The sequence below is a fragment of the Agelaius tricolor genome, unplaced genomic scaffold, assembly GCF_023055355.1.
Source record: "Agelaius tricolor isolate 1412-34295 unplaced genomic scaffold, bAgeTri1.0.p SCAF_29, whole genome shotgun sequence".
Taxonomy (NCBI): Eukaryota; Metazoa; Chordata; class Aves; order Passeriformes; family Icteridae; genus Agelaius; species Agelaius tricolor.
In genome coordinates, this window is record NW_027269289.1 from 2,944,246 (window position 1) to 2,953,873 (window position 9,628).

Below are 9,628 nucleotides of genomic sequence, written 5' to 3' on the forward strand. Positions count from 1 at the left end.
CTGCCTTCCTTTCCCTGTGATGAAATCAGAGTCGCCAGCATGACACCAAATGCTTCAGCAAGCAGAACACAAACTGTCTCTGACACCTGCCTGTGCTTGGCATGGAGCAGGAACCGGCTGCCAGCACATTAAAACGTATGTTTGATTGCAAACTCCTTCCTTTCCTGCTCTGCTCCGTGAGTTAACCCCGCCAGGCAGGGCTTTTCCCCTCTGCAGCCCCCGCCGTGCTGTGTCCATCTCTGCTGTTCTCTTCCCACTCCTCCTTTTCTGTTCCCTCTGTTCCCTGCTCCTGCTGGCCATGAGAAATTTAATGTTTGCTCCTGTTGTTTGGGATTCTCCCTTTGCTTTTCTCTGTTTTCCAATTTATTTGCATTTCTGTACTTTCTAAACTTCCAAATTTCTTCTTCATAACCCTGTTTTCAGCTGGAGCTTTCTCCTTCTGCCGTTCTTTTGCACCTTTTGGCTTTTCATCTGGAAGTGATACGTTTTATTCATCAGCCAATAAGGCTTTTCCTTGGCTTATTTTTCTCTTGTACCTCTTATCCACAGCTTTTCCAACAGCCTCGTTAACCTCTTCCCATATTGATTGGGTTTTTATTTCTCATCTCCATGTCTTGGTGCTGCCTGGTAGTTTCTTGATGCCAGCAACAGCAACATTGAGCCAGTTCAAGAGATTGAAGCAGAGAGCTCAAATCATCCAGCTGTTGATCCTGCTGGTGGGCCTCACTACATCCCAGGTATCTGGCCAGAAGTTGAAGGATAAATGCAATTTACAGCCCAGCAAGCACATCCAATGGCCAGCTCTGAGCCTTGCTGCTTGCTGGTTTTAACCCCACCATTGCAATAGGGCTGATGGTAACTCAAGCAAAAGATTTGGAGTTGAAATTAGTTGAAATGGGCCCAGCAGCCCAACACCCTCCAAAATATTTCTACATTTGTCCCTTTAATATTAAATGTATTCAATATTTAATAATAGATATAACAATATCTGTAATATCTATAATCTATAATTTATAATATACAATATATAATATATTACAGATATAATATAATATATACTAGACAATTAATATAATATAATACAATGTAATATAATATAATATAATATAATATAATATAATATAATATATAAATATATTCTGTATTCTATAGTCTATATTCTATAATAAATATTACATACTATATACTATGTATTCCATATTACATAATATACAGAATATATAATACAGAATACAGAATATATTATATAATATATATTATACATAATACATAATATATAATGTATTATCTATTATATCTATTATATTACATATTACATATAATACATAGTGTTTAATAATATTTATTTGCTCAGCCCACATGGTATCACAGCAAGACTGCAGGTCTCTCTGAGCACAATGAAGGCAAATGGTAAACCCACAGACAAGGAACACTGGGAAAACCAACCCTACTGGTGTGATATTTCCAAGTACAACCTTCACCAGAAATTTCTTCAGCCCATCTGCAACAAAGCTCATCATCCTAAACCCATCTCTCTCCTGCATCCCAGCCTCCTCCCAGCATCAGAAATGCCTTGCTGGGGATTTGCCTTGCAAACTGCTCCATCAGCCCATCAGCTGAATGCAAAGATCTGATTTTATTGCCAAAGAATCATTTATTGCTGGCTTAAAATAACTTTTCCTTCCAGATTTTACCTGCTGGGATTTGTTCCCATTTATTGCTTGTGTCAGAGTTGCATTGCAGATGGAAAAAAGAAGCGACAGGAAGTGGGAGAAAGGCAACGCTGGGTGTGAAAGGTGAAATAAAAAACGTGGGTGAGCAGCAAATATTGAGGATTTTTGTGTTGTTTGCGTGACTCTGGGAGAGGATTCATACATGTGGTGTTTTTTCCCAGGATAACTGTTGATGTAGGGATGTTTGCTGGTGTCACACATCCAGGTGTTCTCCAAGACTTTTGATTTGCACCATGTGGCGTTTGCACCCAAACCCCTGTGCTGGGGACAGGACACATCCAAGTGATGACAAATGGTGTGGTGATGGTCGATTCCAGCTCCAGTGTGTTTGATATCCATAATGCAGGTATCATAAAGCCTTTCCTGGCAAGGCTCTCAAGGAATAATCTGCTTTAAATAAGGAGAAGCAGAGTCATACAGCTGTTGTTGGGTGCTTGTTGCCCAAAAAACCCAATTCAAAGGATTTATTTGGGCACAAATAATTCAGTGTTCTCCAGTGGATGGGTGCTGCTGTCCTGCCAAGGAAAAGGAATTTGAAGGCTGTGTCATCACTGCAGAGAGTTTTTCCCAAGGAAGAGATCAGGGAATATTGTATTTGCAGGGACTCTCGTGGCAGGAAGGAACAATGAATTTGACTTCGGGTTCTTAGAAGGCTAATTTATTATTTTATGATACTATATTATATTAAAGAATATTAAACTAAACTATACTAAAGAATACAGAAAGGATATTTACAGAAGGCTAGAAAGATAATAATGAAAACTCCTGACTCCTTCCAGAGCCCTGACACAGTTTGGCCCTGATTGGCCAATGAGTCAAAACAATTCACATGAAACCAATGAAACAATCACCTGTGGGTAAACAATGCCTAAACACATTCTAAAGGAGTAAAACACAGGAGAAGCAAATCAGAAAATTATTGTTCTCCTTTTTCTCTGAGGCTTCTCAGCTTCCCAGGAGAAAAATCCTGGGCAAAGGGATTTTTCAAAAAATATGAATGCCACAAGGGAATTGTGGCATTTCTTGGCAAAGGCGTGACAAAGATCCTGAGGCTGGCATTGGATGAAATGGGCTTGGCAGAGGGACACAATTAGCACTGAGGCTAATTAAACCCTTGGCACAGGAGGATGGAGAGGTCACCTTCCTCCAAGGCCTGCAAGATGGGATCACATGGATCAAAGCTCTTTTGTGAGAGGAGCAAAACAGAGCAGCTTTGGGTCAAAATGGCCTCTTTTGGCGTAAAACCTGCAAATCCACCACGGCCAGCTCATCCTGGTGGCCAAAAAACCAACGTGGCCTAGTATCAAATGATAATAAATGATCAAAGTCTTGGTGGTGGAGTTGGAAGCGCTGAGGGAACTGATTTAAAACCGCTCCTGCAGTCGTGAGACTTCCAGTTTTACGGCTGGAGCTCCAATATTAGAATTAAAAAGAAACAGGCGTTGATGCAGGGAAGAAAATATTCTGCTCCTGATTTAAAGACTAGCGAATTGCTAAATATTTTTATTAGTGGCAAATTTGCAGCTTGCTGGAACTAATTTCACGCCCGGTAGATATGGAGCTTAAGCTGGGAATGGCGTTAAATTACTCTCTTGTGAGGCTGTCTAAGCCTGGGGATGGGGACCTGTGGGATGCTGGGGACCCCTTTTTTGGGGGATTCCTCGTGGCTTGGGAGTCTGGAGATGGTGGGTGGGGAAAAGACTCTCAGTACATGTGTGTCATTTTGTGCTTGGGGTGATAGGAGCCACCAGTCCCCTCTCATTTGCATAAATTTGCTTATGGGGTTTTACCGCAAATCAGCGTGGGCTTGGGCCTCCAAGATCATTCAGCCTGGAAAGAGGTTATTTCTATTTTAGGGATATTTTGGAGGTTGTTCAGGATATCCAGTGTTTAGTTGATTTTCTTAATTTTAAAATTTATTTAATCAATTATAAAAATGCACTGAACTGATTTTGAAAAAAAAAAGTATTTAAATTGATTTTTTATTTAGAATATTCCAGGTTTAGTTGATTTAAGAGATGGGCAAATGTTGGAACCTCTGTATCTCTGAGTGCCACTTGCCCTCTGGACCAATTTTTTCCATGTTTTCTTTGTTGGCCAGATGTTTTACAGCTTGCCAACCTGAATTTGGGCTGATTTTTCAGCCCAAATCCCTCCTTCCTCCTCCTGCAAAGTCTCTGAGTGCATTGGGAACCACCCAGCTTAATGCTGGGGAAAACCCCATCCATTTCAGCTTGGCCAGATACAAACTGGGACAGGTGCAGGTGTGGGGTCAGAGGATGTGGAGCTGGAGAAAGCAAAGCAAAGGCATCAGGAGGATCCAATTACTTCTCTAAAAATACTGCCAGGAGGGTGGCAGTGGTAAACAAGAGCTATTTAAATCCCTCATCCCTCAGTCCACTTTCTCTGACGGGGAAAATGAGTTTAAATTATACTTCCCAACTTACCTGGAGGACACACACAGCTGAGAAGCATTGAGTTGTCCTTTTCCAAAGAGACATCCCCCAAAAAAAGAAAGTTAAAATAATAGGAGAGGGTTAGTAATGTCTCCAGTGGGGATAGAGCTCTCTCTCACAGGAACCCATTTTCAGATTATCTTTTTCTAGCTGATGGCGGAAATCAATTTTAATCATCCTGACAGGAAATGAGGATGTAAGACTTCAAACAGAATAAATCCTGCAACATTAAAAAAATAATAAAATGGAATATGAAGTCACTTTTCAAAAGGAGAAAAAAAAAATAAAATCCCATCTCAGCAAGTGGAAATGCCTCTAAAAGGCCCGGGGTGGTGGGAGGAGAGAAAATATTTCCCACTGGGGGACAAGGCTGAGCTCAGTCCAGAAGCACTTGGAGAAGGTGGATGGAGGAGGAGAAGGTGTCTCTGTCATCACCCCTCCTATGGTTCCTCTTATGGTTCCTCTTATGGTTCACATCACTCCTAAGTGGGAGGAAGTTGGTAATTATTTGGGTTTGCTGACTTGTGAGAGTAAATGCGACTTTATTTCAGTCCAGTAAATTCATAGATTGGTGCAAATAAGGTTTTTGATACTTAGTTCTGCAAAGTTCAAGCAACTGCTGCAATTTCCCTAAAAACCCTACAAAAATGAAGTTCCTGTAGCTGTCTCCTGGGGATGTTTTATTGTCATCGTGCCCACATGGGATGGCATGTCCCCATGGAGTCAACATGGGATGATATTGTGGCAAAAAACTGCTTGAGAGACTGAAATTTGGCTGTGGAGACCTCTGTGGGTGCTGCAAGGGATGGAGAAGAGGCAAAGCTGAAGGAAGAAGGCAAAGAATCCATGGAAAATAAGAAAATAGAGGGGGAAAAGAAAGACAAGAACAGGCTCTGGGGAGATGACAACAATTAAAATTTGCTTTTCTAATGGCATTCCCAAAGGCTCTAAAGCCCACAGTCAAATGTTTTTCCAACAAACTTCTATTTCCCACCCATTTCCCCAAGAAATGCTATTTCCCACCAATCTTACCTTTAAAGAGTACCCATGTGGGTCCTCCTTGCATCATCTCTTTGGAATCCTGGCTCCTTTACCTGTGTCAACCCCTCGTCCTTCCCACCCAAGAGTTCCAGGTTGGAAACCAAGGAGCCATTGATAAGGAAACCCCCAACACTTCATTTTAAGTGGCTCATCATCATGAATTCTTTGGGTTTTCTTCACAATGGCATTAATCACTGGCCACTCATGAGACTTTCATGTGCCCATAATAATCATCCATTTTAATTCCATTGCAATGGAGCAGTCAGTAATGCCTCAGAACTGGAAAGGGTTGAGCAGTGTCTGCCCAGGGTGGGATTTTGGGGGACTGGAAGTGACCAATAACTCCTGAAATGGCCCAAATTTATTGCTGAGACCCCCCAGGACTTTCAGGCAGGTGGATTTTTTGGCAGTCAAGCCTGTTAGCAGTTTTCATTTGGGTTTTATTCTTGGCTCCTTGCAACACCTTTGTTCTCGTCCTTTTTCTGACACGTATTGATTTTTTTCTGCTGTTTCCTGGGCTGCAGCTTGGAAATCATGTGAGTTTTTTTGTTGTTGTTATTTATTTATTTAAATTTAATTTCCTTCCCTATTTGTGTGTGATGGTAGGGAAATAACTTGTGATGGGACCCGGGTGGGCTGAGATCTGCGGGGTTGAAGCAGTTACCTTCAAAAGTTGCAGTAACACCTTTAACTTCAGCTCTCCCTGACTCCTGAGCACATGGGATGGTTTTTTATACCTCCAGATTAAATTTTAAATTTTCCCACACCTCAGGGTTGTTGGCAGAAAGGATGTTCTTGTGGATCTGACCTCCATGGTGTTCAATCAGCTCATGGCTTCATCCCACCACCTCTGTGGACCACTGAAGGATGGAGACCACCCTCCTCGAGGGGCTGCCCAAGGCTGCACCAACCTCTCATTTCTCCTCATTTCCAACCTAATTTTTTCAATTGCTGGTGAATGGCAAAAAAAAAAAACCAAAAAACCAAACCAAAAAACCACGACAAAATAAAAAAGAAAAAAGGAGATGAATCCTTCCTGCTGCATTGTGACTTCGTGGTCCTCCCAAAACCCCACCCCAGTTTCCCTGTGTTCTGCAAGGGCACCATTTTATTTCAGCCCAGGGGTTTTGGTCTCAGATCTCAGAAGTTTTCCATCCCAAAGGATGCATAAAGCTTATTTTGCTTTCCTTTGCCTGCAGAGAAGATATTATGCAGTGCTTTGGTTTTCTCAGGTCCACTGGCAACTCCCTGAGACAGCTCTGGCAGCCAAGGACATGAATCACTGAGATGGTATTTAAGATCCTTCAGGTAACCTGTACAAGAAAAAAAATTAAAAGCTGGCTAATCAAATGGCTTTGAGGGCTGTAAAAAAGCAGAATTCAATCCCTGAGAACTTTCCAAGATGTAATTTCAGAAGACATCAAAGATTACATGAACCTAAGAAAGTAAAACTACTCAAAATTCAAAGTTTATAGTCCATCTGTCTCTTTGCTTCAGGGAGCTGGTATTAAATTTATTGCTAAATAAAACAAATAAGCCTAGGAAAAGTCAGCATCGAAATCTGCATACTTGTAAGAGAATTAGCAGAGCTCTCTTGTTATGATGGCTGCTTCTCAATTTGCATCTTTAAAGAGTTGTGACCATCTCTGTGCTTCTCCCTTCAGCAGCTCCTGGGAGCCAGGCTGGGGCTGCCATGGCTCAGTGAGGAGCTGCAGGTGAAGGTGGAGCTCCCATCTTGGGCTGGACCCAAAAGAGGATGGGGAACGAGCACCAGAGCCCAGCCAAGGTGGAGAAACATCTCAGGTGGAGTCAAAATGTTAAAAGGGCAGGATCAGCATCTGCACGCTGTGTTTGTCAGGTACTGCAGGTGTCCAAGGAGAACATAAATTGGAGGGGGGCTCAGCCTATTGACCAGCCCTGGTTTTGGGTTTGCAGTATTTGCACAGGGTTTAGTTTTAGAGTTATTTATAACTTTATAATTTTTATAGTTTAAAATAATATTTATAACTTTAATATTTTTATAATTTTAATATTTCTATAAGTTTCATCTTTCTATATTCTAAATTTTTACTATTTTTATATTTTTGTATCTCTATACTTTTAATATTTTAATATTTTAAGTTTTATTGTTACAGTTTATATATTTTTAATAATTTCGATAATGTTTACAATTTTTATATTTTTATAATTTTTGCAATTTTTACATTTTTTACAATTATTTCTAATTTTTATTTCCCCCCATGGGTATCCCTCCAGCCCATCTCTACCTCAATCAGCTGATATTACCTCTGGAAAATAGACTCCAAAGCCTGCCCAAGTGCTGGAGGTAAGTCACTTTAAACATCCAGAGCCTTCTTTTTCTATTTATCCCTGGAAATGCTTGGGAAAGGATCAGTCAGTCAGATGCTTTCAGTAACTTTGCACAGGAGAGCCTGAAGGAGCAGCAAAAACCAGCTGAGGACTTATTATGCCTTGAAATTAAACATTTAAGAGGAGTAAGTTGGCAGCAGGGATTTTCTAATCAAAATATATATAACCTGCCATTTATCCACCACTTGCCCTCTGGAAGGACCCCAAAATGCTTTCCTGGCTCAAGAAACCACCACCAACCCCCACTCAGCCAGTGTGGGGAGGGGAGAAATCCCATTTTTTAGATCTTTTCCCACTCAATCCCAGCTGCTTGGTGGATTTTTTCCCCCATCGATGGGGAAAAATCCTTTGTTTTGGCTTCAGCTTTCTCTTTTATCAATCCATCAATCTCTCACAAGAAATAAACTTAATCTTATTTAATCTTGCATAGGAAAACCTCTGGGAATATAGAGCCATGCTGGCACTGATCACTGATTCTTAATATATCCTCCTTGTCCCTATGGATTATTGATAAACCCCTTAATTATATTCTCCCATCTATTTATCTATTAGTTCTTGTGAAATTACCTGCTTGTTTGTGTGTCTGAGATCATTTAAAATGCACAAAAATAACATTGTTGTCTTGGTGTTGTAAATCTTATTATTCCCAGGAAAATCATGTGCACAGGTAAAAGGAGGAGTTGTCCTGTGAGTGAAGTACCAAAAATGGAGGGAAAATCAAGTTATACAGAAATCTTCCATGAACTAAACAGTTAAAATTTGGGGAATCTTTTAATTTCATCCCAGTTTTGGCACAAGCATTGTTGGGTTTGGACAGGCAACTGTCTGTGTGGATGGTCCCTCTGTGGCTTTTAAGGCTACTTTGCTTGATGCTGAATTTTCTTCTCACTCCTTGAAACTTATTGCTGGAGAGGGTTTGGAAAGGTGTAGGAAAATATTCATGTCCTTGAATATCTCCTAAAAATCCCAAATTTTAATGAGTGATTTCCTTTGCCCATCATGGCCAGATCCAAGTGTGGTGCCTGAGCCAGAGGGATGAAGGGCAGGTGGGTACCACTGGGACAGTTTGGAGAAACACCCTGCCTAAAAATATCCTAAATTGCCTTTAGGGATTTCTTTGCAGCATCTTTTAACTCCTGAGGGGTTGGACACCCTCCCTGTAATTTGGGGGGGACATTGGACCCCTCCAACCTGCTCCAATTTCCTTCAGGCTGAGCCAAGGGCTTAAGCCAGGCTCAGCCTCAAGGAAATGTCCCAAAACCCTGCCTTGTTTTGAACATCCATTTTTGAATAATTTACTCAGTTTTTTGCTCTTTTGCATCTTGCAGAGAATCCCATCACAGTTTTTCTTAGAGAAATCCGACACGAGCAATAATACAATCCTGGAAAGAGAATTGAATTATTTATGGAGGAGCAGTGAAATGATGGAGACTAAACCTCTATATTTTATGTAATTTGTTTTCTCCTGAAGCCTGTTATGTAAAAATGTAAATATTGCTGGTTATGTGTGTCGCTGCTCTTGCCAAATGTTTAATATTTTATCAAACCTGCTCCCAGTACTCGTCTCTTTTGGAAAGGACCCGTCCATGTCCTCTGGAATAAGTTCCAGTGAGTTTGTGGCAATTATATATTTACAACACTGACTTCACACAAGCAAAAAAAATCTCCCTGAGGTGCCCATGCTCCAGCCTGGGGCATGGAAATGGCACAACCCCCAGAATTTGGGGGAATTTTTAGTGGAGGGGTTTAATTTCAGGGAGGTTTTCCAGCAATCTGGATTGGGATAAGGATGGGGAAAGGTGTCTCAAGGAGGTTTTCCTGGTTTTGGGGTCTGGACATCCCTTCCAGCTGCAGCCCAGGGTGGAAGAAGTCAGCAGGTACCCAAACTCTTCTCAGTGGGGATGCAGCCAGGCACCCCTGGTCCTGGAGATCTGGAGGCTCAGGGTTTGTGGGATGAGACCTGACAAAAAAAAAAAATCACTCAGTAATGACCTGTTGCAGCAGAAAAATGCCTTTTTTTTTCCTTTT